At 36.3% G+C, this 27,528-nt stretch overlaps 1 protein-coding gene across 5 annotated transcripts in view; it reads right to left on the bottom strand.

Annotated features, from left to right (window-relative positions):
• The window catches only part of LOC122529590 (neurotrimin-like), a 404,527-nt gene that overhangs the window by 209,871 nt on the left and 167,128 nt on the right, over positions 1-27,528 (bottom strand). The gene's annotated exons all lie outside the window — the stretch shown is intronic.

Raw genomic sequence — 27,528 nt, 5'->3', positions numbered from 1 at the left:
CAGAACGTAGAGGGATGCAAAGGCTCTGGCAGCCGTCGTAGACGAAGAGTCACAAAGCGGAGCGTGGCTGGATGGAGGGGAGGGGTGTCGCGTGTATATTCGTCGCGCTCGGTTTACCCTTCTAAGTCGAATCCCCGAGCTCGGAGCTCGTCGCCTTCGGAACACCTCGGGGGAGCGTTACAGGTTGCCAGAGCACACACTTATCACGATGGTGAATACAAACGCTACCCGTGGTGCGCGCGAACGCGCCCGAATACATGTATAGAAATAGTTTACGGGGACAGGCGTAATTGAATCGTTCTTTCGCTGATCAAAGGCGTGGCATCGCTGACACACTTGCCTTTCCCAACCCCGCTACGATCCCGAGTGAAGTGTCATTGCGTTTAACGCTTCGCCTTCTTTAAACGCAACTCCTTCTGGCAATTTCATCGCCTTTGTCTCCTCTCTGAACAGTGAGCAAACGTGGTGATGATTGAAACGGCCGTTGATAGTTTCGGTTACTTGAGCATATTTGCAGATACAACGATTCGAACGTGTTTTAATTTTCTACCGATGTTTACGAAAATTTCCTGTTCTCTTGGAATTGTGAGCAATTTCTTGGGAGTCGAATTAATTGTTTCCAGTTCTCGTCTTGTGTATTTACTAATAGAAGAAATTCATAAAATTGTTCTCCAAGTTATTGAGTTAAATGCGCGTTGAAGGAAGAAGTAAATTATGACGCAGTTAGAAATTATGCAGCAGTTCATTCAATTTGATGACTTCGTAAAATAGGAAAATTTTTGCAATTTGAAACTGAAATTGAAATCGAGTCGGAGTTAAAATTGAATCATGATACTCTAATTTATCCACGTTGAACTTGATCCGTAATCCACGTTTGCATAAGCAAAATAATGATACGTGAAACGTTACTAACGTGGATCTAGAAACACCGTACGAAATATCGTTCCGTGGTTTCGTAATTTCGAGGAAACAGTTAATATTCGCGCAAGATGGGAAATACGTATTAATTTAAATCTTCTATGCGCAATTCCCTCCGGCTACACCGAAACCAATGAAATAAAAATCAACCCGGAGAGACAATTTCAAAAATCATTCGTCTTTTCACTCTCTTAATTAGAGCATCTTCTCTAGCAGTAAATCTAACAGCAGGCCAGAAGTACGATGTTTCGTACAAGAACTAAATAAAAGTCGAATCGTATAAAAACTGAATTATACAAATTGCGTTGTATAAAAAATAAATAAACGTAAGTAGAACGAAAAATCACGCGAGAATGTGACGTTCGAAGATCACGTAACGCCACAGAACCGAAGAAGAGTTCGAGAGATTTTAGTTTCGACAGTTAAGAGTTAGAAACCGTTGGCAATACCTTCGACGTGCAGCGTATATATAGGTGTCCGTAAGTAGATTGTAGCCGGCGGTACAAATGGATCGATGTTCCCTGTTCGCTATCGAATCTGAGACTCGCTGTTTCTCTAGATGTCGGGCGCAATCACTTTATCTCTTTAAGTTGCGCATCTCTCGGCGTGCTCTCCCTAAACTCACGTCCGGGCTGATTTAAAGAGACAAATCCCCGGCAGTATCTGCACGCTAAATCTGTAGTTTCTGTTTGCTTCGACAGACTCGTCTTAATTGGCCCGAGTGATCTTTATCAGACGGTGCAACCGCGTTCAAGTAGAAGATTACTCCGGCACTTGCTCCCCGTTGAAATGATACCGATCTACGTGGAACGCGAAACGATAGAATCAACGGCGAGAAAACTGAAACTATTTCACATTCTTTCGCTTCTACGAATTTCTGCTTCTCGACTAAGCTTCTTTGCTGAAGTCCAAAATAAATACACGCGAAAATTCACGTTAACATACAAGTAGAGAAATACATTTCTACGTGTGTTATTACGTTGAAATAAGTGGAAATATATATTAACCTGATTGTTTGCTGTATTCTGAACAATTTTCCACTCGTGTTTAACATTGCTTAATATACAAATTATCTTCTGCAATTTTTCATATTCGTAGCCGTGCAACTACCTGTCTTACCACAAACATAAAAATTACGCATCACGCGAATTATCTATATCAACAGCGTCTTACAACACCATTTCTCGTCTACGTACAGCGTTTAAACTTCTAACATTCTCAACACAAGGTATCGCAAAGCACCTCGTTCCTCGACCAATCCGTCACTTAATCATCAAGACGGCGAACATTCGATCAGTATTGGACGAGGACACGAATCTACAGAACAGTCGAAGCTCAAGGAAGCTCCGTGTACATACAATGAATCACGATTGTGTCCTCCTCTTTTCGAAGAGACCCTTCGATACGAAATGCACGTCGTAAAACACTCTGATCCATGGAACAAAAATTCCTGAGGGAGAGAAACGACAACGGTATTCATTCTGAATTCTCTCTCTCTCTCTCTCTCTCTCTCTCTCTCTCTCTCTCTCTGTCTGTCGTAGAACGGGTTGGGGGGTGGTATAGAATCTGCGGTTAAATCCCGGCGGGCCGGCGTGCGTTTATGTCTCGAAAGCTTTTTTTAGTATCCGCCTATATGGAGGAGTGTGTGCCGACAAGCACTTTATTTCCTTGATTTCCCGCACTTTTCATTCGAACCAGGATGGGGGATAACGGCCGTTACGGCTCCGACGTGCCGCCCGGTGAAACCCGATCCATTCACGTGCCCCTGACTCGCAGCCATCGCGCAGCATTTTCTAAAGATCGAGTAAATTGTTAAGTGCACCCGGCAGTTGGTTTGAATGCGTTTCTATGCGGAGCGAAAGTTGAACGCGCCACGTCCGAATTACGATGTTTAGCCGGTGCGGGTGGTGCTCGAGGAGAAAGGGGGCGAGCGAGAAAAATCCGCTGTGCCGAAAATGCACAGGGGAGTGGGTGGTTAACGCGTACTTGGAAACAGCGCTGGTGAAACGTCGTGATGGAATAATGAAGGGCTGAGGAAATCGTTCGTTTCCTTTCCTTTTTCTTCTCTTTTTCTCTTTTTCTCTTTTCTGGCGAGAAACGAAACGTTGGCTTCGTGTTTAGCTCGCGTTAACTCTACCACCAATCCTCGGATATTTCATTTCTCGATCTTACGCTTTTTTGCTCAGCAGACAAAATGTATTTATAACATTTCAACGTTCCAGTTGAGATTAAATTAGAATGTAAGTCGATCGAAAACGTTCGAAGAGTTGAGTAAGATCTTGATTCGCTTGTCGAGGATAAAAGCATCGCCGAAACGTTTTACGAATCGAAGTTGTGAATATATTTGATATATCAAGCGGAAAGGTAGGGCAGCTTGTGGGCTGTTAGCGGGTTCGAAGTTCTGAGCGATCTCACGTAATTGGTTTCAGTTCGAACGTGTTTTGGGAAATATACGAACTCTTGGTTGACTTTTCGGAAGTTCCAATCGTGTAATTATGATATAAGCCATATTATTGAATTGATGTTATTAGGGGAGTTTTGGTAGGAAGTTTCGAGTACTAATAAACTCTCTTACCATAATAATTATATGCATATCTCACGATGGAACGATTATTGGAAGTTTCAAAGATCTCGATGTGAAACCGCGAGATTGTTAAAAATTCTTGTAGAGAAATTTGCAACATGTGACTCTTTACTTTGCTTTTAATTTTCTATTAATCATGGAGCGAAAGACTTCTAATGTTTAAACACAGGAATAAAGATGACAAAAATATACTTAAAATATTAAATCCGAGATGTTACGGAGAGTTACATATTCGCCTCTGACATTTCAAAATGTGAGCCTCAAAATTTAAAATTACCTAATTACCAAAAGAATAATTGAAAAGGAAAATGAAACAAATAATCATAATTAGACAATTTCCAAGCTCCAATTTAGACGAAACTCACAAGCATTGAAGAAATAAACATTGAGGGATATTTCACTGTCAGTACAAAAACTCTTTGTCTAAATTAACATGTCTCTTTCTCTCTCTCTCTCTCTCTCTCTCATTCTCTCTCTCTTTCCGTGAAAATGCACAAACTGACAATCGACTGCGCTAATTAAGCAAAGGTACAACGCGAAGTTACGTGTGCAACATCCAGATACGATATTGCAAAAATGATTACATGGTAATCATGTACGCACAACGCGGATGATTCTCTAATTAGAATGGCAACTGTCAGAATTTCGAAGTTGTCGCGAGAAATTACTCGTAGCCACTCTCGCCGAGTTCGTAAATTCTCGCTCGTGAAATATGCTGGCTATAATTGGTCGTAACTTTTTTCCATGCACGGTTCACCGAATTATACCAGTGATCGTTGAAATTATTCCCGACGGACCTCGTGTTATGGAGCTTAGCCGACGAAGGACAAGAGAGAAAGAGGTTTGATGCTTTTCCGCGAACGTTACTACAAACACACTCATTCACGCGCGAGGACCTATTACATTAGAATACATGGAATTGCCGAAAAATTCCCTGCTAACGGACACACACGCCGAAACCCCGGAATGAAAGTGTAACGAAATTCGAAATCTCTCTCTGCGTTCCGCGTGTATTGTTTGTTTGGAATTTTAATAATTGCGCATGAAATAGGTAATTTTTTAGATGTGAAGAAAGAGAGAGAGAAAGAGAGAGAGAGAGAGAGGTACATGATACACTACGTTTTCTATTTTTTAAAGGGCAACAGACTGAAAATTTCTAATTGTTTGAAAAGTTAATAGTCGAGTCATTTAGAATCTGACTAGTCAATTCAATAAATTTATGATAAAAAGTTTACGCCATTTTACCGCGACAAGTAGAGTAAATCAATTATTTGTTAAGAATTGAGGATATTAGTAAAATTGAGGTATTTAACGCGATCTTTATAGAGTTGTGTACGTACAAGGTACAGAAGAGCACGGCAAAATGAATTCAACAAATATATTATACTTGTTTCATCAACTGCATGAAAATGGCGGAGCAGACTGGCGTGAAACTGTCAGAAACACGACTGGAGAATGGAAAAGAAAGTACGAGGAAACGCACTTGAAAATATGAACCGCAAGTACATAGACGACAGCATTGCCATATACCTAGCACCCAATAATTTTTCAACGCATAATTTAGAAGTTGCTCAAGCGAGCCAGAAAGTTCGTCCAGTACGATCGCACAATATTTGTACGATTTCTCCAAAACACGTATATATTTTCTTTAATAGACTTTTATAACAGCTTTTAATATTGCACGTAATATTAACATTTAATTTTCTTATCCATTTGTTTGGATTTTATAATTTTCAACGAGCAGAGAATTCGAAATGAATAATTTGCCTTTCCAAAATCGAGTACAGATTACTCGAAAATAACATTATTTCGCAGAAATTGCGCGTACGCTTGTTGGAACGAGATTTTTAACTTGAGGAGACCGTTCGCAGCTGGCATTTTTGCTGAAGAAAAATGACTGGCGAAAGCACCTGCGTGATATTGAAGTGAAAGATATAGAATTCTTTAGTAGCTGCGGAAGAAGAAGTGGAGTCGAGCGTGTGCTTAAATTCCCTGTTTAAAAGTTAAATGCGCGTAATTAGACAGCGTGTTTCAATTACCTGCAGTACTGCTGTTTTAACCACCGCTGCTGCCACTTATAGAGACGTGTATGGCGGAAAAATATTTTCCAAGCTTTTCATTTTCACGTGCAAGCAGAATTATTTGAACTAGTTTAAATAGAATCGTTTTCCGCTTCAACCCAGAAACGTGATACCTTCTCTTTGCACGCTAATAATTGTATCGGACAGCTTCTTCTCTGCTGACTGTGATTTTATTTTCTCCTGTTTTGATATCTCAGTCTATGAAAATATTGCTTGTAGTTGTTGAAAATTAACGGAAGTAATGGAGGTGCCCTTTTAAAAGAGTTAAAAAGAGTTTCTATTTCTAACAATGACCTTCTATCACACATTTCACAAAGGAGCAATGCTGTCTGCCTCTTCTGTATTTTGTTTTCCAATTCGAATACACCAAGTCTCAAAGCAATCATTATATTTGCCCTGAGAAAAGAATTCTCAATATATCCTGCGTTATGGAAAATTTCCGACAAATAACTACTAGCTTTTGATCAAACGTCAGAGATCCAACATAAAATTTCTACAATTACTTCACTCCATAAATTTGAAGTGGCTTCATAAAAATTAAATTGTGTATTACGCGAACACAGCCACGCGTTTCATGAACACTAACGTTGCATTATCCCCTTTGGAAGGCAATACTATGATTTTTGAATAAAAATATAACCTACAAATTTGTTTTATTAACTAAATGAAATACCACGTCAGAGATAAATAATTGATGAGCTGTTCGCCGTCGCGTCGGTGGTGATTTCATAATGCAGAAATTTTAAATTAATTCGAATAATATCTACATACATTTGATATAAAAATTAAAAATATCAATCTAGAGTAATGAATCGTTTAAACTGACATATCGTTTTAATTTTAAAACCAATTTGTGGAAAGTGGCCTGACACTTTGTATCAATATTAAATAAATAATTTTCAAGCAACTTTTTACCTTCGTGATACTTCGTAGCAGAATAAACCAACGTATAATTATTTCGAGGATCAAAAAGAAGTAATTATCACGTTTAATTACACCGAGCGCAATACGAAAATAATATAATGTAAAATAATTATTTACATTTGCATTGATTCGTATAATTATCTACATATATCCACGTTACTCTAAATATAATTGTCTTTAGAACAATTCGTCTAAATAAATCTCGATTCTGACTTGAAAATATAATGGATTTCGTAATCATGAAGTAATAACCAAAGTGCATTCATTGATCGAGGCGCCAGATTGAAAGACTTCATTTCAGAGAGTAGCCCATTTAAATATTCGAGTACTCAGATTTCTTGACATGATGCTAGAAGGGAGCAAATCCGAGCGATTTACAACCCTGTTTCCCTGTCCCGGGGGATAAACCAGTCAATCCCCCTCTCTGGCTAAAAAAAGAAAGTGACACAAATCCTGTTTGGTCAAATAAAAGTAGAACTATTTATAAACATAACATCACGGCGGACCTGTTAAATGAACGCGAAATCGTAATCTTGTCGACGTGACACACATTCGTCTGCTATTCGTTTGCTATTCAATTCCTATTAACTTCCATCTATCAAAGTTCTCGTGGACTTAATACACACGATACGTCTACGTATCAAGTTTACATGACTTTGTTTCAATTGATGCTTGTCTATAGCCCTAGTTTCAGGTTACTTGGTTCAACCAAGTCAAGTTGCACAAGCTTTCATTGAAACATTTGAATTATATGACTTGGCGCGAGAAATCAAGCCCCGCTCAAACGAATTTCCACTCGAACAAATTCGTAACTGTTGTAATATGTGCTCGGTTAAAGATTAGATTGTTCGTGCGATTGTCTAATGGCTGAAGTTTCGTATTATGTAATACTGTGTGTGACAAACAGAAAGGTAAAGTTTCGATCTGAGAGGGAGATTTCTTTTGCTAGAGTTATTTAACATTGTTTAACCCTTTGAACTCGCAATGTCACGCTGCAACTGGCAATACAAATTTGCTATGAAACTCTGCGTGACTTTCGAGATCTCACTCAACAAGAATTATAAAAAATAAGTAATAATAATGAATATTTGATTTTATCATTTGCCTAATTTTAAAATAATTATCTTAAAAATAAATACTTTAAAAAGATTACCTTAAAATAAGTGGATATGTAAAACAAATCGAGTTCAAAAAATTAAGTTAATTTCGTCAGGTAGTTTAAAAATTAGTTTTTATCAGGATTCTAGTAGAAATTTTGATAACTAGAAACATGGTTAATAATTTTTGATATTATATTTTTACTATGCTTTGAAATTTTTATACCATTTAGTAATGTTAGAAGTAGTTAAATATTGACTACGATAAATTAAAAAATTTTAAATTCGATTAAATTCAAATAAAATAAAAATGAAATAACATCAGTTTGAAAACATTCCAAAAGAGATTTAACTATCTGGATTAAACTCACTAGTAGAATCTGGATTAAATTCACTAGTAGTAGTATCAATGTGAAATTCAGTAGATTTTCAAACTACTTTGAAATTTTGATCGAAAACCAACGTCCAATGAAACGAACGTACATTTCTGTATTATGTGACGAAAAATTGAAATAATGTTGCGATAGTGGCACGAAATAAGTTTGTCGACATAGTAACAGATTTTTCTTCAATTCTACATGGAATAATCCATTTCCTACGACACAATACACCACAGCTTGGGGGACGTTTCCGTCATTCAGTGACATTCCTAAATGATTCCGTTCCTGTTGTTCGCTCACAAATTTGTCAACATGCCAATGATGCACGAACACAATATTACGTGCTAGCGTTTATGTTGATAAAAGAAGAAGAACTTTCTTTCCTTTCACGTAATTTATAACATCTTTCATAGAACATTTCAGAAACGATGCATTTCACATTGTAGAATTCAATCGAACGATTCACTGTGAAAATAAAATAATATCACGTCTCGTTTTGATTGAGGAATTCAATCAAACAATTCATTGTAAAAATAGAATAATATCGTGTCTATTTTTCCTTTCAATTACAAATAACTGAAAAATCGCGATAGTTAAAATAAAAGTATCGAAAAGTACACAACACGTGTAATATACAAAATTTCTGCTCAGATCCTTTAATTTTATTCACGGAAACACAGATTTGCCTAAAACAATTAGTCGTTGTATCATAAAAATGAATCCAACGTAATTACTTTCTTTAAAATATTCAAACACTCAAATTGAAATGAAAATTCCAATTGTCCTCGCAGCCAAGTCAAGTAAATTTCAGTGTTAAATTGAAAATTCGATGGTGTTTTCTTTTTATTTCGGCGCCTCTATCAGGAACAAAACGATGAAATTTAAAGCTCGAATCAATTTCGTTTAAAGGATACTGCCGTTCCGTGATCGAATATGTCGTTTGTCTTCCCATCTTTGTGATTAACTTACGCGTAAGTGAAAAATGGAAGTGGAGCGTCGTAACTCACGTTGATTCCCCATATTTGAATTTTAAATTCGTCTGTGACTGTACCAGCGATAAATATAGAGCCGAAATGTAGACGAGAAACGCTTACGGTGGTAAATTACTTATCTGAGATATGTCATCGGAGATTGCATTCGCCCCGGCGAAGTAACGCGTTTTCGCATTTCCATCCCGCGTGAGTAAAGTATCGAATAAACATTTACGATCTTTTTCTCCCGATACCGGGAAATCAACGTTCAACGGAACACGGAATTTTTACCCGATATCTCACCCGGTGAAATTTCAATTTTCGGTCAACCCAACGCGGATTCCAATTCCAATCCCGATTCTTGGGTAACCGATATTTGTTTGAATCGATGATAGTCATTCTTTTAGTCTGGAATTATCGTGCTGAAACCGACGCGTTAAGAACTCTTCAATGTTGAGACAACATCGAGCGTGATAATATAAATTTTGAAATTTCACAGAAAACTTTCAACTCGACCAGGAAGAATTTTAATATTTAAAAAAGCAATTTCGTCTCGAAATTTTTTACATTTTTTTCCTTCTGCTTAGAAAATTGTTGACGAAACTTTTTGCCAGAATATACGGTTTGCAATATCATTGTTATAATTACATCTACGTCAAGATTCGTCGAAGGCAATTACCGCGGCGTTAGTTCGCTTTCGTAGGATTTATGGCAGAGATTTAGATCCACGACAGACGAGCAACGTGACGTCGTTACGATTTCATATCGGCAACGCTGTACGATTTGGCAAATTTATACTTCTAACGTTGCACACGAACGTACGATCCAGTTATTGGAAAAAGCTACACAATTGCAAAATCGTAATATGTGGTCTGTTCTTTTACACAGAACTTTAAACATTTTCAGATCAATGAAAAATGGCTATTTGTAACTGATAGATAATTTCTCTCTTAAATCGTTATTTGATCATCAGTAATTTAAGAAATTTCTACGCGGAAAATTGAAACGGAAGATTTTCTAGAAGAAAAAAACCGTTTTTCTGAATTTAAACGGATTTTAAAAATAAAGACTAAAAACTCTCATGCTCTCAAATTAAAACGTACATTCAAGGATCAATCGGACTTTAGTCAAAATCACCCCCGTGCATACACATGTAAATGCGATCGTATGAAATTCACACAAATCCGCACAAATGCACCGCTGTAACAATGGACCCGAATATTCCAACGCCACATTAATTACGTGGTGGATGGACTTCTGAATTGGACTGAAGTTAACCATATTACATCTTGGAGCAAATTAACTAGGAAACTATGCTACGCTCGAAAGAAGCTCACGAAACTGTTGTTAAAACGTAAAAGAAATAAAAATAAATTAATTAAAAAAATACCACAGAAGCTTATTTTTCTTTTCATTTAGTACTTTGCCTACCGTATAAATTTTACAATTGTAAATTAATAGTACAAAAATATTTAACTATATGTTGAACACCTTTCTCTCTTTTTTCAAATCGTCGGAGAGTTATTCTTGTCCTAACAGAGTTTTAATTCCCTCCAGCCTGCAATCATCGATATCATCTTGTAATCATCTTGCGCCACTCTCTCTCTCTTCGTTCCACCCTTACATTCAACATCCGGCACACGGGAAACGTCACGGGAATATTCTTTGGTCGCGGGGAATTCCTATTTTCCATAAACAAACAGGGAAACCCGGTCGTGTACACACCTTCGCGCGGCTCTTTTTTCGGCAGACGGCAGCGCGAACGAGGTCGAACAGGGTGGCCGCAGAGCAACGGGGTGGCGCGCTCATTCGTACAGATAAATTTCGAGCGTGGCCAGGGATACACACGAGGACGGGGGAGCTTCGTTTTGCGGAGCGTAATTGCCGCAACCGAAATCGATGAATATTTCAGCGTATACTGTGTAGCGTGCTTGCACTTCCACGCCTGATGGCATTCGCGCACACGTGCCGTGTACTCTCGTCCCCTCTTTCGCCATTTTCCCACCCTCTTTAACTCCCGTGGCCTCTTCAGTTTCCTCTATTAGCCTCCGCCCTCTCGTCGCCTCGTCTCTCGACAGCGCTTTCGGATTCCACGCTCTTTCCGCTCCCCCACCGAGCGGGGACGAGGCTGCGAATATGTTTATTCATGTAGTTATTTATTAGTTCGAGCAATTAGCATTAATTAGCGCAATCTGGCACTGGGCACCATCCCCCACAGCCACGATTCTCGGCAGACCGCGACCGGATATAATAGCGTTGTGCGGTGGCGATGTTTTAGAGGAGCGGAACGACGACAGGGCTCGTTGCATCGCGTCGTGTCGCGGACGAGCCGCGCGTTTTGCCTCTCGCTCGCGCGTGCATACACCTTGGACCAAGAGCCCCGGCCTTGCACGTTCTTTGCGCAATTAGGCGGTCGACGTTTTGCGGATTAACCGGTAACGTTTTACTGCACGCGATGTACGGCATGGTTAACGGCTGCGTTTGTTTGCGTACGGAATCGTGTTTTTGCCAAAGAATCAGGCCAGTCGGTGATACGCGGATCGAAACTCCGCCACGTTGTTTTTGTCGTCGACACGCACTACGAGCGGCTAGTTTCGCAGAATTTGCGTCCAATTAAGGAGATAATGCGGTCTTAAATAGATCGTCGACTTGTTCCAGTGACTTCCTGGTAATTTGTAACGAAATTTGGAATTTTCATGAAACTCAGAGAAATAAGATGCATGCTTTAGGAATTAATAATTCAAATTGTCCAGTTTCTACAGTCACATTTTGCCAATATCACTTGAATCATTTCATGACTGAAAATTGATAAAAATGTGACGTATATAATTTTGATGCTACATATTTATTACAGTGCTTAATTGTCGAACTGTAATTTCTAGCTGAGCGTGAGTTTGTGCATGTGAAAAGCGACAATTCTACAATAAGAATGTTTAATTAATACGTTAAATTTGAATTTTATCGTTTTACTAATTCCAAACTTGTTTCAACTGTCGGTTGTTGTTTTGTATGTACAGAGAGCAATATACTCCTATCCTGTCTACAGTAAAATCGAACGAAAAGGAGAACGGCAGACGCTTGAAAAGGTGTCGAGGTATAAGTGAAAACTGAAAGTCACCATTCCTGATCCTCTCAAGTCGTATCAAAGCTTGACTAAACCTTTCGATATTAGCATAAATCTGATAAAAGTTTCTAGTATTACGACGGGGTAAATTTCATCGACCGTTAATGGTTCTTTTCGCTTTTCTATGATCATTGTACGTCAGTTGACACCTGAATGATGTGTGAATCGATCGATGTTTATTTAAAGAACGGAATTGGTATCATCACGAAAACGATAGTAACAAAGAATTCCAACTCACAGAACTTTAATCATACTTTCTTAAAAATAAACATTGTTCATGTGAATATACGAGTCTGGGTTATTGGTGATCCGAAAATATGGATATGGAAAGTAATGAAAATTATTAATAATTATTCACTATTATTTTCTTACATCGAAACGTCTATATTTGTTACACTTGCATTAAACTTTCAGTCTGAATGAGAGAATAAGTGGTAACCTAAGTAAGTTCAATTAATAATAAAATTAATATCACAGTTACCAATATTTTCATGTTTATAAATCAATTTATAAATAATTTAATTTTCTCTTCAATTGAAAAAAATATTAAAATGTTTGAGAGAAATTCTACGTACGATATTGTTATTATTTTTAACTGGAAGAAAAGTTCCTTTTGTTCGTTGTAAAATGAATTTCTCACAAATTCGAATGTATACTGCAAACAATACAACTAAACAATGCAATATAACTGAGAAACAGATTGGTTAATTGGATTCTGTTACTTTTTTCAATTTAAATAACTGAAATTTTAATTAGATAACGAAAAAATTGCAAAAATTGGAACATTCTTATTGTGTAATGTACCTGTTATTTATAATAAAACGCCTTACAGAATTATTTCACATAGCACGCAGCATTTAACTCTTGTCTGACTATACTCTACTTGAACTACTGATTCGCAGAGTATTAATAATCACGCTACATTATTGGAACCTTCTTCATTTACAATCGAGTTTCAATGGAATTATATATTAATAAATATATTTCAATTTTTACAATTCAATTTACTACATACAATACTCGTTCCTTTGCTCTGAAATTCAACTTCAAAAGAGATACCTACAAATATTTAAATTTTTTAAAAAATCTGCCAATATATTATAATATATTTTTTTCCAATAATTATGGAATATTTTTTCCTTCCCTTCCCAATTTTAAAACAATTCGAAAGACAAATATATATATTTTAGCTTCTCAAATATTAACGCAACAATCCTCCGTTTCACGATATTGTAGATCATATTGAACCGACCTGTCATTGTACAGTATTTATTCCTTTGCTCTGAAATAGTCGTTCCGTCAAGGGGAAATCGCTGGCCGATCGTACGCGTGGCCAGGCACATTGTAAAATCAGTTCTACCGTCATTGTCAATGGGATTCGTCTGATAAAAGAAACGAAGCGGGGCTGGAGTCAAATCCGCCACATCAAACGGATCAAGTAGCTAGGTCGCGAGCCAATCTCCAATTATCGTCGACGGCGCAATCGAAGAAGTCTCCTTGACTCATGGCAAACGCGTCCTTTAATCGGTTATCAAGCAGCCGGTCGTTCGTAAAGTTCATTCGGAAGGTCGGGTGGTAGATCAGGTCAACGATCGCTCGGCGAGAACTCACGCGGCGATCGAAATTTTCTCTACGGAAAGAAAGCCTGCTCGCCCAGAATAATAGCCGTATCGATCACCGCCAGGTCGATATGTAATTTACGAACGATTAAATGTGAATCGCGCGCGTCGATTAAGCTTGAATTTTCTGTCTGTTCTCGTGAACAGCGACCGCGATGTCTCACTGTGCCATCGTGGCCACGTTCATCTTTTTAATCGCTCGTTAAGAATAGAAATAAATTTAAATGACCACTTGATTCACTATGGGAAAAATTGGGGGAAACTGACGATGCACAGTAGTTGAAAATTAAAAAACTCAAACTAAATTCGTAGCTATTTATAGACTATTTGTTGTAAAGAAAAATTTTAAGAATGGAATATCGATATTATCTTTTTCGCACAAAAAAATGTATTGCGACAAAGTGGATATTTCAAACTAGGAGTTTCTACAAATTTTTCTGTGAAAGCGTGTCGTAAGGGATTTGAAGAATAACGTTAAGTTCACGTTGTAGTAAGTACATCGATTTCTATAGAACAATGTAATCTGTTAACACATTTGCGACTGGTCTTTAAATTCTGGCACAGATAATCACGGAGTTTCGCAATTAACATGACAGAAATTTGAAGAATCATTCGTAGTTAAAAATTTAATCTAAAGTTTAATATAAAGTTGAAAAAACAAAAAAGAAAATAATAAAAATTTAAAATTAAAAATGAACTTCGAGAAAGACTTAGGAAGAATTAATTGAAATAATTGCAAAAAATTTTCCCTCTTTCTAAACTATATGGCCCCATTTGAGAAAACGTCAGTGGCTAATGCATTAACACAGTTCGATCAAGATTTTAATTAATAGTAACTAGAGCACAGGCTTTAATGTTACATAGGTGTTAGCAGCCTAATCAATACTTCCCTGGTGGTAATGAATCAGGCTTTAGAACAGTGTTGTATAATTTCTTCAAGAAAAAATTTCTCAAGGAAATGATTATCATTCTTCATTTTCCAATTTTATTTTATATCTTTACGTCCTTTTGCTTTTAATAAATAACACCGATTTTTTTTTTTATTAAATGACACCGTTAATACTAGAAGAGAATTTCACACTTTTAATTCACGGAGAAAATTTATGTCATTTCTAAAATGTAACGAAAAAAGAGAAAACTACTTATAATGTGTTTCCAGTAAACTACAAAGAAACAGGAATCTATATCATATATGGAGGTAAAACACAAGGAGCATGTCTGTACATACCACTAAATTATACCATACTATCCACGTTACGATGTGTTCTATTAGGCTCGAGAAGTGATGCAGTAGCACGCGAATGGCACTGATCGTGAGAATAAATAATTTTAGCCGCATAATCACAAACCATATACGACCAGCAGATTACACCTGTCGGTAAATAAGTTGCTATCAGAATTCTGATGAAGTGCAATAGCTGAAAATAGACAGAACTTCGTATCTCAAATGCTGATACAACCCATTTTAGTTCTTTCTTTATGCATAATCACGGTATTTGTGTACTAAAACCAATAAAAAATTCAGACGGGTTTCTATCTTTCGAATACACAGTATTTTTACAGCAAATAGAAGCTTGTTTCATGTTCTAAATATTACAACTGGCACGTTTAAACTTTCATTAAGAGCATAAAAATGCCCAGTCTATATATCGTTTTCAAACTAAGAGCCCCGAAATTACTTGTATTACTCATCACACACGAACGAAACCCTATTATTCATGTTATTTTTCACTCATCATTTATCCTAACATTTTCGACTCTTTACCTATTGATCTCATCATTACTTCATTTTTCCTCTAACAAAAATTCCCCTCGTAACCGCGGGTTTCTATAGAGAATAGAGCGTATAAACGAATGGACGAATGAATAAAACGTTGTGTCCCAGCGAGACTTTGAGTCATGCATGGCAACGCCGGCGGAGAGGTAATAGTTCGAACGTATCCCCCGAACGTTCCGAAGGTACGCAGGGACATTTGCCGAGTTTTATTGCCCCTGTTTTTGTCAAGCCCCACGGGGGACAGGGGCGTCGTTTCTTTCTCTTAGCAGTGATATTTCACCATGGTCAGAAGAGACGTTCGCCTCTTAAACGTTCTGAACCCGTTGGCTGGATTCGGTTTGGCGAAAGAGGGGTGCGAAAGAGAAAGAGTGAAACAGGAAGAGAGAAAGAGTGAGTGAGTGAGTGAGAGAGTGAGAGAGAGAGAGAGAGAGAGAGAGAGAGAGTAGTGGGTAGTTACCCGCACTGCAGAATTGCCATTTTCCGCTCTCACCTTCCCCCCGCCATTTTACTCCCCTAATCCCAACGCCATAAATTAACCGGGACGGAAGTTCGATACGTTAGTCGCATTTGTCCACGGTACACCGAAATAAAGAGGAGCTCGCGTAATAATGCTCGTCCTCTGTTTCCTACGCTCGATTATGCTAATGCACGCTTACCTGTCGCACCGAACGACCGACTGTTCCGCGAGTGTTTCGGGAAATTGCTTCTCATTACTCGACTCTCCGGTTTCGCTTCGTCTCCAAGTATGTTAGAGGTGATACATCTCTGAACGGAAAAGGAACGAGGTATAATTGGTTAATTGTGAAATCACAATAGGAAATAGGAATATGATAGAGATGTTTGTATAGAGAGCTCAGAGAGAACTGATCAGTATGATCTAGTTTCTTATTGTCTATATCCTCCTCTCATCAACTTTCAGCAGATAAAAGTAGACCTTAATTTAGAAAGTAGAATTTAATCACTGCTTATTTAAGTATTTATTCAACTGTATTGACTGAACTGTATCTGGCAACGAAGAGATATTTATATAAAGGAATAAATAACTTGTCGCAAAAGAACTGAACTCTCCGTACAGAATGGCTTGGAATTTAGAACACAAATGAAAAATTTTATGGCTCAAAATAAAGTGAAATCGCATTGGAGTCTTCGTTACTTATTAACTAGCAAAGATATTTTTGTTTAATTCGAAATAAATACGAAGCATTGAAAATTATTACACATGAAAATAAATCGGAAATGTAGAATAAAATACTTTTGCTTAAATTCCATTTTGGAGAAAATACAACTGAATTTGGTTTGGTTAAAATTTTCGATAAACTTTCAAATTCCATTTCTCGAAAAGGAGATTTTAAACGAAAAGATGTTATTGTACATTTTCAACTTATTTGTACATGTAGAATAATTTCCAGCCAATTGTCTGTTCCTATCCAACCAAAGTAGTCAAATGGTACATGCATTCTTGGCAAATTTCCAACCTTCGAATCTCCATTGTAATTTCGTTACTCTTGACTTTTATTTTACTTTAAATTATATTGTGAATTAATGCCATGAATTATCAGAAAATAAAAATTGAAATTATGTCATTTGATGTTATATGATATTATATTATATTTGAGGTTATGTTATATTAGCGATTTTAGAGAAATGAAATGTGAAAATTTTTGTGGGAAAATATCTACATTCATAGTGGATTTGTAATTGATTAGTTATTTATCATTAATTTCTTATAGACTGAAAAGAATTAAAGTGACAATAGAATGGATAGAATTATGTAGAAAACAATGAAAGAATGATAGCGTGGAAAGCATTAAATTAGTTAAATTCTTAATTATAAATGATTGTTACACATATATATTGATACCTTTCTGTAGAGCTTTCTCACAGAAGAGTTATTCACGTTAACTTCACTACTTATTTGCATGAAATATAGATTAGAACAGAAACAAAGTGAACTAATTTGTTTAAACTATTATACACACGTAACTTTACTGAGCACGCATGCGCTGCAATCAGCGTTATAATTCGAAATTATAACGCTGGTTACAGCGCATGCGCGCTCAGTCACGTGACAAACTCCGGCAAATACGTAATCCGGAGAGAAAACAATTAAACAATTAATATAATACGAATAATACAAGATAAGAAGCAATACAGCAATAAAGCAATACTTTGATAAGTGAATATTTGCTAGATGAACATACTGTTAATATATCTCAATCTAAAGTGTATCGAAAAATATACGGAATCGTAGAATACGTAGAATTGTTTTTCACAAATAACCTAACCTAGCTAAAGAAATACGTAAGTACTTACATGTTCTTTTGTTTCTCTAATGTATTTTGATCCTTTTCGTAGCTTAATGTAGATATTACGACGCAGAAAATTCGTATTCGTTTCTTATGCCATGCGAATGTTTCCAGACAACATTGGTTACGTACGCCAAGTACCGCCGGAAGAAGTTTAACGCAACTCAGAAGTCGCAGAGGTAACTGTGTACAATTAGATAAACACGAAACACCGCTAGGGGGAGAAAGGAGATACGAAAGATGAAAACCTTGTTGTTGAATGGTTTCGTGCTGGCGCGATATACATAGACGGAAATTTCGTTGCTACTGGTCTAAATGAAATTGTGTAGTGTTGTACGATCTCTAATTTACGCGAGTCGAATGTACGTTCCGTTTCGAATATTATTGCGTGAATGTTATTGCGCGACACCTTCCTGTTGTCTGGTAAGTCGATTTTTATTTCGTTGAATAACAATTTTCGAGGTTATATTACAAATAATGATTAAACATATTTTTATAACGCAATCAGGATGGACACTCTGTTTTAAATGTCGTCGCTTGAATTTAGAAGATATCTTTTTGATATGTAGTAAGTCGATATTCGATTTTTATTTTGTAATTCATACTGTTTTAAATTTTGATTTTAAGCGTCATGTTGTGAATTACAGGTAAAAATATTTTTATAACGCAGCCAGCATAAATATTCCACTTCAAAGACATCTTTTTCATCTTTGGTGAGTCGATATTGAATTTTTATTTTAGATCATACTGCCTCAAAATTCAAATTTGTAACTTATAACTAAACATATTTTTATAATGTAGTATAATGTAGTTAGGAAATGTTTTATTTACAATTTTATTGTGAAATATAATAATGAAATATAATAATAATAATAATAGTAATTGTAACTTGTAACAGCAACAGAATTTTATTGCGTTATTTTAATAGTATTATTATAGTTTTCCGAAGAGTTTTATAACAATTATTTTTATATACGTTTTAAAATTTCTGCTACAAATTCATACTTTTTCTATCAATATCGTTCAAATTAAAAAGGTAATATATCTGTGCACTTTATAATTCTAATTCTCTTTTAAATTTCAATAAATTTTGTCAGTAACTAATTGCCATATTGACTGCAGTTTAGCTTGTAATCCATTTTTTGTAAATATATTGACTTCAATATTTGAAATACAATAATTGACACAATTCTATTATGAGATTTCTATTGTATAAAGCAATTTAGGATAAAATTTAGATTGAGATATTAATTCTAAAATCGTGAAATCATAAATAATAGAGGAATCGGAAATTAAGAGAATTACTTTGACATGGGATTCAATATCTAGGAAAATCATAATAATTGAATTTCATACAATAACCTTATTCCAACGTATTGATACATATAAATGAACTTTCAATACTGTTGTCGCGTTCATTCAATTGCAATATCTAACATTAGTTAATCACTATATCAGAAAAATGTTATATAACAAATTTCTTTATGAATATATAAAGAATATGTTTTTCCCTTTAAAAACAATCTACGTATGAATAGATTTTAATAGCAAATGAAGGAGTTATTCTTATTCTATATAATTTTTCAGCAACGATAATGCGATGTTGTATAATTCTTTTTATGGGGGGGGGGGGGGGGACCATTTAGGAGTCTAAAGCTGGAAACACTAGAAAGAATTATAAAATAGAATCATCGGAACGTACAAGTAGAATTACCTTGCTTTCGAACGACGTTTGGCAATTTTTTCTTTTTATTTCTTATCCTTTGTATTTACCGGGTAAACTCTAAACGTTTGATGTGTCTATTTCACGAATGGAACTAAAATATATCCTCGATATGGAATAGTAAATGTCGATCGTGTGATTTATCGTCAAAGCGTTCCGGCTCTTGCTATGGACTTATCTTTGGCACGCACTCCGCCTCGACGTTCGCTTCATATTCGATATCGATCCTTCTCGATGAGCAATTGAACGACGCTGCTTTGCCTTTGTGGACTTTTTCTTATTTACTGTAACGCGAGCGAGAATTAAAAAGCACTCTCCTTTGAAGGAAACGCAGATTCACGATACCTTTTACTATTAAAAGCAGGAGGCTTACGAACATGTAAACCCTGATGTAGAAAAAATATTTAGAGTTTCATAAAATATGAAAGAGAAAATGAAAATATATAAAGCTTCGTTCATTGAAGTTGAATTTTACTTAGTGCCAATAATTGAATAAATTTTAGCTGACATTCATTTGAACGTGATTTAATTAGTATGTGAAAATTAATATTGAAACAGTTATTAAAGTTCCTTTTACGAATTCATTTTATTCACAATATTTGACCATATGATTTTTGTAACACTTACGGTTGTAGTTATCAGAGTAGAATTTACAAATTTTGCCAAAATTTTTTAAAATTTGTGAGGGTTTTAGCGTATCGCAGCTCAGAAACTTCAAAATTTCAATATTGCATAAGAGTTTACTTCTTACTCACAATCATTATAACTGCATTTATATTATAATATTTTTTACTGGAATGTTTTTCAAGAACTAATGAATACGCTGAATAAATCACAAATTTTCTCATTTATAGAGAACGTGTATAATTTTCAAAAATATAAAAAATACCAAAAGTTTATAATAATATTTAGTAAATATCCGCTTAGATTTTCTCTTCTCTTTTTTATTTGGAAAAATAAATTAGTTATTAATTTTCATAACAAGAGACGCACCCATAAGCGATAACACGTGAAATATTCAAACGATAATATATCGCGATAAGTATTTCCAGTAGCATTTTCACAATTATTCAGTAGTGAAGTCAATGATTAATAACGTGAACATATAACGCGGCGTGCCTTCAATATGATAGTGATTTAATGATATACTGATTATAATCTGTCGCGTTAATGCGTTGTACGTCGAATCCGATTAACGCTTATGTTTTGTATCCGGCGGAGAGCTTGACCATATCATGCAAATTGAAATGTGCCAAAGAAATATTGATATGTCCGGCAGTTGTACGCTTTGATCTGCAAAATAACGTGAAATGAAATTGCTAAAAGAGAGCTTTGATACGCGCGACGCGTAGTGACCTATTGAATTAGCGTATTGAGTGACAACCTGAATTCTATACGATACGTAATTGATACGAAGTATATTACAAAACACACTTTGGCAATAAAGCTTTTCCACAAAATATTCCTTTCGTTTATTATTTCAATATTTTTCTTGCAACGACTTCTGTAAACAACAGAGAATTTTTCTCATTGTTACTTTCCGCGCGCTCTTTCTCTTATATGAATGAATTTATTATCCGTACTCATGGCAATTATTTCACATTCGGAGGCAATGCTGTTATAATGGACGTATGTTTAGAGTAACAAAATGGCTCGTAATTGTAAATTTTAATCAACGCTCGGAGATAATCGTCCGTGATAATCGACGTTCATGGTAATAAGCGTAAATGCATGTATCTCAATTAACAATTTTCCAATAAACTTTCGGCAAACATCAGATCTATTATAGAGAACTATTTTGCAATGCTGGGTATTAAATCAGTATCTTTGTTATTTAAACGTAAAATTAATTCGGAATTGTATTTACACTGTCGAAACAGTCCTAACGACTAAATACATACTGAAAAATTGTTAAATTACTAGTGAAATTTCTCACGTTCTATTTACCATTTTTTCACCTACATATTAATGTCTTAAATTGCCCAATGAAATATGAAATTCTGGAAACATCATTGAATCTAATTTTCCACTGAAGCAAATTTTTCTTGAACTAAAATCTCTGGACAAAAAATTTCAATTAAAATACTTATCAAATTTTTGATTGGCACCGCAATGTTGTCAGAATCGATTTCGTTCTTTTCTCGCACGAAAGGTAATGGACGGTAGAACCTTCAACGAAGGCGCGACTGACATAAGAGTAATTTTTCGGGCTGTCTTGGAAATTCGTCAGAGAAATACCGGATCATAAATCTCTGACCGGTACACATTGTTAAGTCAGCATTATTGCGGTGGACACGAGAGCGCGAGTTATTTCAACGCGACGGATCAATCAATATCCTGCCAGCAAGAGATCGTTCGCCTGATTTTAGGGGTTGAATGTCGCCTTGTGGCGTGTTGTATATTAATGACCGGTCTGCGCCGCACACAGCGTTCGTACAATAGAATCCCGCGAACAATGCTGTGCATCGATTCAGATGACTCAATCGCGGCAGCCTAATTTCCCAACAAAGTGAAACTAATGTACATTGCAAAGCGTCGCGAGGAAGCTCCGTTGTATTTTTCAAAGCGAGAGTATGGGCGAACGCTATTTAGAATGACTGACAATATGCTGTAAGGACTTGGTATCGTGTTAGTTGTAACCGAGTTTCTGGAGTTGATCATTTGAAATTTTTAGATTCTTAATAGCTACCGAAGAAAGAAATTATATGGGTGAATAATAGGAGGGATTTTAAAAGAGAACGTGGAAAAACATTATTTGTTACTGTTAACGTCAACTTTCCCGACTGAAGGAAATATTTTGTCTTTGAGAAAAATGAGGAATCTCAAAAATTATTGAAGAACTTCGAGAAAATAATTATCTTTTGTTCGACAAGTATAATAAATTTGTGATGAGTAAGTTGTAGTAATGAGAATTGAAATTGTTTTATGAAAAATGTAATTAATGTAATCAAATGTTTACTAAAAAGTTGCAAATATTTTTCACAACTACAAGCCACAAAAATGAAATAACGCGATAATAGATAATTTCAATACAACAAATGCAATACTGCTACACGGATTTTTTGTAACTTGAAAAATATCCCACGATACGTAAATGCATTTCACGAAGGGCGTACGCATTCGAATTCAATGATAATTTGCAAGCGATTCAAATTCACGTATGGGGAAAGATCTGAAATCGTGGCCGCAGTTTGAAAACTCTGCATTTGCGGCAGCGAGAAATATGGAATTTCGCTCGTCAAATATCGAAAACGAATAATAACTTTGAATTGAACCGCGTACGTAATGGAGTTTCAGTGACGAGAATTTTTCGTTATTTTCATTTTGAACGATTTCTTTCTTCGCCAAAGTATCACAATTATTCGCGTTATTCACTGCATAGAATGTGTAACAATAAATTCGGGTGGTGGCATGCCGACTGGTTTATTTCTTATATCATTGTTTCAGTTGTATTGTGAAGGAAACCAGTTGAAAACCACCGCGGCACATACTATCTACGGAAATCTTTACACCTGACTGTTTCTCACCACTGCAATCTTCGTTTAAACGACTTTCCCTATTATTTATGGCGGAAACGATATTGTTAGCATGAGCTAGATTAATGTTACGGTTATTAAGATAGCAACTCGTTTTGTTCTAACGGAATTAAAAAGCCTATCCGCAGTGTCACTCCCGTTAACAATTTTATTGTTTGCAAAACAGTACGACGAAAGAGAAATAATTTCGCGCAATTTCAGCGTCTTTCAAATATGAAATTGTGAAAGAAACTTTTTCCTCTTGCAATGGCTAGAAAGGTAGTGTTTCTCTTTTCATTAGATTACACGAATGTCTTAATTCCAATATATAATAAACAGGGCAGTCTTTCATGACAGTTTGAAGGTTTCTTGACGAAACAAATATGAATAAAATTACTAAAAATCATTGCGTTTTAATAATAAATTTGACAAATCACAGACCAATTAGTCACGAAATTATTGAAAGCGATATATTCGCACGGTAGAACTTTACAATTCGTAATTTCTCAATTTAATAAGATTTTCAAATCTCGAATTGTTGCGTGAGAGAGTTCGGATAATATACTTCTTAAAAATAAATAAATTTTTTTACCTGAGAAACAAAAGGAGTGCAGTCGACCGCGTGGCGAGTGTATCACCGAGGATAGCAACGGATCGGTCGGGAGGCTTCGTGCGAAAACCGATTCAGTACATTCACGCGCGTGAACAAGCCGAGGCGATCCCCTATCTGAAGTGTATCCCCTATCTATTCTATCTACATAGCCGTGTGGGAGACTTTGGGTTTCCTGCCGCAGCTTTCAGCCGAGAATTCAGAAGCCTCTTTTGTCGCGCTTAAAAAACGTTCTGCGTGCGGATCCTCCCCCAGATTTTCCGCGTCTCGAGCACGCGTAAAAAATTTGTCAGTTACGGCAGAATACAGAAATACCCGCCCTTGGCTGACGCGTAATGCTTCGCGAGAATGTATCAGCCGCACGCACCCTGCTTGTTCAAGGTGAAAGGGAGGACGAAGATGGCTGCGGGACACTTTATGCTTATTACCGACAAAGATAGCACACGCTCGAGAAAGTCTCGGGAATTTATTACGATGATACAATGCGGCCGCGTTTGCTAAAAGGGGAGAGGGGTTGGCTTATCAACGAGTATCTGCCTAAAAGGAAAGTATTCGCTTTAACGCAATAAAGCTCTACTCTAAATTAGTTTATTTGCTGACGCGGTACGATCGCTGAAACTCGACGATTGTCCGCGTCCTCTTGCGAGATACAATTGTCTTCTTACGCAACCATGAACGCAGCTTTCTCGCGAGATCAATAATGGGGAATCCAGGGATCTAGCTCCTTCCATAACAGCGTGACACGCTGTTAAAAAACATGAGGAATGTATGATGGTCGCGATAATAAAGTGGAAACATTGTGAGAAATATTCTTTTATGAATATTAAAGTATGATAGGTATTATTGATTCATGGGCGATTACGACAGATATTCAGATTCGGTTTAGATTAGACAAATGTAATCGTTATATTATTGAAATTGATAAATATAATTAAAACTGGAAACTATAGAAGTATTAAATTATATTTCAGAACTTGGTAAGATTGATATTCAATAATACAGAATTGTACAAATATGTTTGTATGGGTTTTTAGTCCACAATAATCGTTTTGTCTAAAACCCATATCTAGATTTATAGTTATAAATGAATCAGAAGTTTTGAAGATTTAAATTTTCGTTATATAGTAACTTCATTATATAATACGATAATGGAAATGAAGATGATTAAAATTGTTAATACAAAAACGTTCAGAATGAAGTACCTTTCATAAATATATAATTTAATACCTTGAAATTTCACTTACTTTCACGTTCGGATAGAGGCTGGAAGAATGGAATATTTATCAGACTCGAACCGATACTTTGATTCTTTTTTTCACCCAGCTTTGTTAATTTAATTTGCCATTTTACAGAAATCTAAATTATTTCTAAAAAGCTGAAAGAATCGAACAAATACTCTGGTATCCTCTGTTCCCTAGTTAATTTAACTCGCAAGGTGTTTAGTTCCGCCATTCAAGCCATAAAATCGCTGAAAGTTACCGAACCGAACAGCAAAACGTACGATGCTCGCACACATTAAAAATTGAACAAAAACGAAGAGAACGGAACAGTGCCGTGAAACGGTTCGGAAGATACATTCGGGTGCATTTGTTGGCCCCAAATTAAATGAGCGTCGTTACGATGCCAACGATTTTTTGGCGAACAGATTTCCGGTCTGCGGGAAAGTTTCTGGAATAAAGTGGAGAAGCGAGAGAGACAGAGAGAGAGAGAGAGAGAGAGAGAGAGAGAGAGAGAAAGGGAGGGAAGAAGAAAAAGGGACGATGAAAAAGGTGGAAGCTTCGCAGCCAGTCGCCCTCCCCGTCGCCCTCCTCTCTCCTCTATTTCTTATTGTCAGAGGGTAAGGGTAGCGACAGAGCCGCTGGATAACGGACAAAAGTTTCCTCGGCGTTGCTCCGCCGAGGTTTCTCGCCTTTCCGAAAATTCGACGGTTTTATGGGACCGGGATAAATAATGCAGCGTGATATCGAGGGATAATCGCGCGTCGACGAGAGGAATCGTGGCAACCCCCAGACACCGAAAGTGAGATATCCAGCGTAACAGTCCGCGGTGTCTCGGCTAGCAGAGCGAGAACTTTGCCGAGGGATACCACGGTAGATAATACCAAACGCAAACTAAGTTGCTCTTAACGAGGAGATGATATTTCCCGGGTCATTTACACGTAATGGTTCTTCAATAAATCAAACGAAACGAAACGTTTCCCAACGAATTGTTTATCCGCCCGTTTCGACATTTTCGTTCAGATCGTTTTAAATGATTTTAAGTACGAGTGGGAACAGATTCTAAGATCATACAGAGTTTTGAGGGTTGATTAACTTTTTTGAACATTCGGAGTGATTGGAAGAAGATGCTAAGATTTCAGACGATGCATATAAAAATGACTGAAGTATATAAAAATGTTCCAATTTGAATTTTTGGTAAAAATAATTGCTTTGAATATCGAAGGGAATAGAAAGAAGTGTTTTGAAAGTCGTGTAATTTTCGGTGAAGGAATTGAATGAAAGATGGTAATAATTTCTCAATCACTACCAAGTACAATTATATCAATTTTCTTTATATGTTGTGAAGATTTAATTGATGGAAGTTCATAATTCATTGCAATAATTAAGTGCAATGAATGAATGGTTAAAGTTAGCGTGAAAGAACTGCACACCCAAGGTTTTGGATAGACTTGATCGAACATACGCCTAGTGTCTGTCTAGTGTTTCTGGATTGGATTCCCATCTTCAAAAAGATTTGTAAACAGAAGATGAAAAATTTGGTAATACGATTCCATTTTTTAGTAATAATTTGTTTAACGTTGAATTTATTTTTATACTTGTAACAGTTCAACATTCGCGAGCGAATCTTGTACACAAACACATTGGTAGAATCATGAATTTATATTTAATTTTTAATATGGGAACGTACGATCTACTCTACGAGTCAACGAAAGAAAATTCTTACTACTCGACACGAGAGAGAGAAGAAATATTTTAAAATACAGATATCGATCCATGTTCCGTAAATATCACTCTTGTATTGAAATGGACGGAAAGGTATCGAATATTCTTGGCAAATATAACAAATTTCCTTCTACATCTGCGAGATTGATTTTAAAATCAATGTTAATTAAACGTCACCTACCCTGTCACACCATAGCTTAGATTTCCTTTACTGTCTATTCTTTTTCCTCTGTTGTTTTCATCCAAACATTAAACGAAGCACAGTCGAACGAAGAAGATGCAGAAATTTATTTCGAAGCAACGCCCTGAGAAATGTTTTCAAGTACATTGAAAAGCTCGTGTAATTATTACGTCTCACTGACCGGCCATACAAATCGTACAACTAAAAACAAGCGACTGAACAAATTATTCTAATTTACCGCGTGGAAATAGCTGTACTATCAAACGTCTCTCTGTCAGGTTAAATACGCATTCAAACTTGTTGCCATTACACGCATCGTTGACGAAAAAATACACGAGTAAACGCACGCAACACTGGCTTATTCTGCGTCCGTGAACGTCTGTTTCCGCTTGCTCCTCGTTCTGTCATTTCACGTCACGTCACGTTACGTCATGTCACTAACTTCAAAAATTTCACGCTTTACGTTGCACTTTCGACTATTCCTTAACGTTTGACAATGCGTTCCGCTCGACAGCAAAATTGGCAAAATTACAACGACAGCCTCTGAATTCCGTGTTCAGTACCTTCACATAACATGAAACAAAGATAGAACACGATCGCAGTGTATACGTCTGTGACTTCGAAGCACGAAACTACGTTATGAAATTCTAAGAAATTTGAAAATATTCTTTTTGAACGATGAAAATAATAGACATCGAGCTGTCTCAATCACGACGTTAAGACTCTCAGTTGGTCACATAATTATCAAAGTGAAGGTTTCCAAGATTAATCCCTGA

This window comes from Frieseomelitta varia, unplaced genomic scaffold (genome assembly GCF_011392965.1).
Source record: "Frieseomelitta varia isolate USP_RPSP 00005682 unplaced genomic scaffold, Fvar_1.2 scaffold_298, whole genome shotgun sequence".
In the NCBI taxonomy this organism is placed as follows: domain Eukaryota; kingdom Metazoa; phylum Arthropoda; class Insecta; order Hymenoptera; family Apidae; genus Frieseomelitta; species Frieseomelitta varia.
Note: the sequence above shows the minus strand (reverse complement) of the source record. Positions and strands in the feature narration are given on the sequence as shown.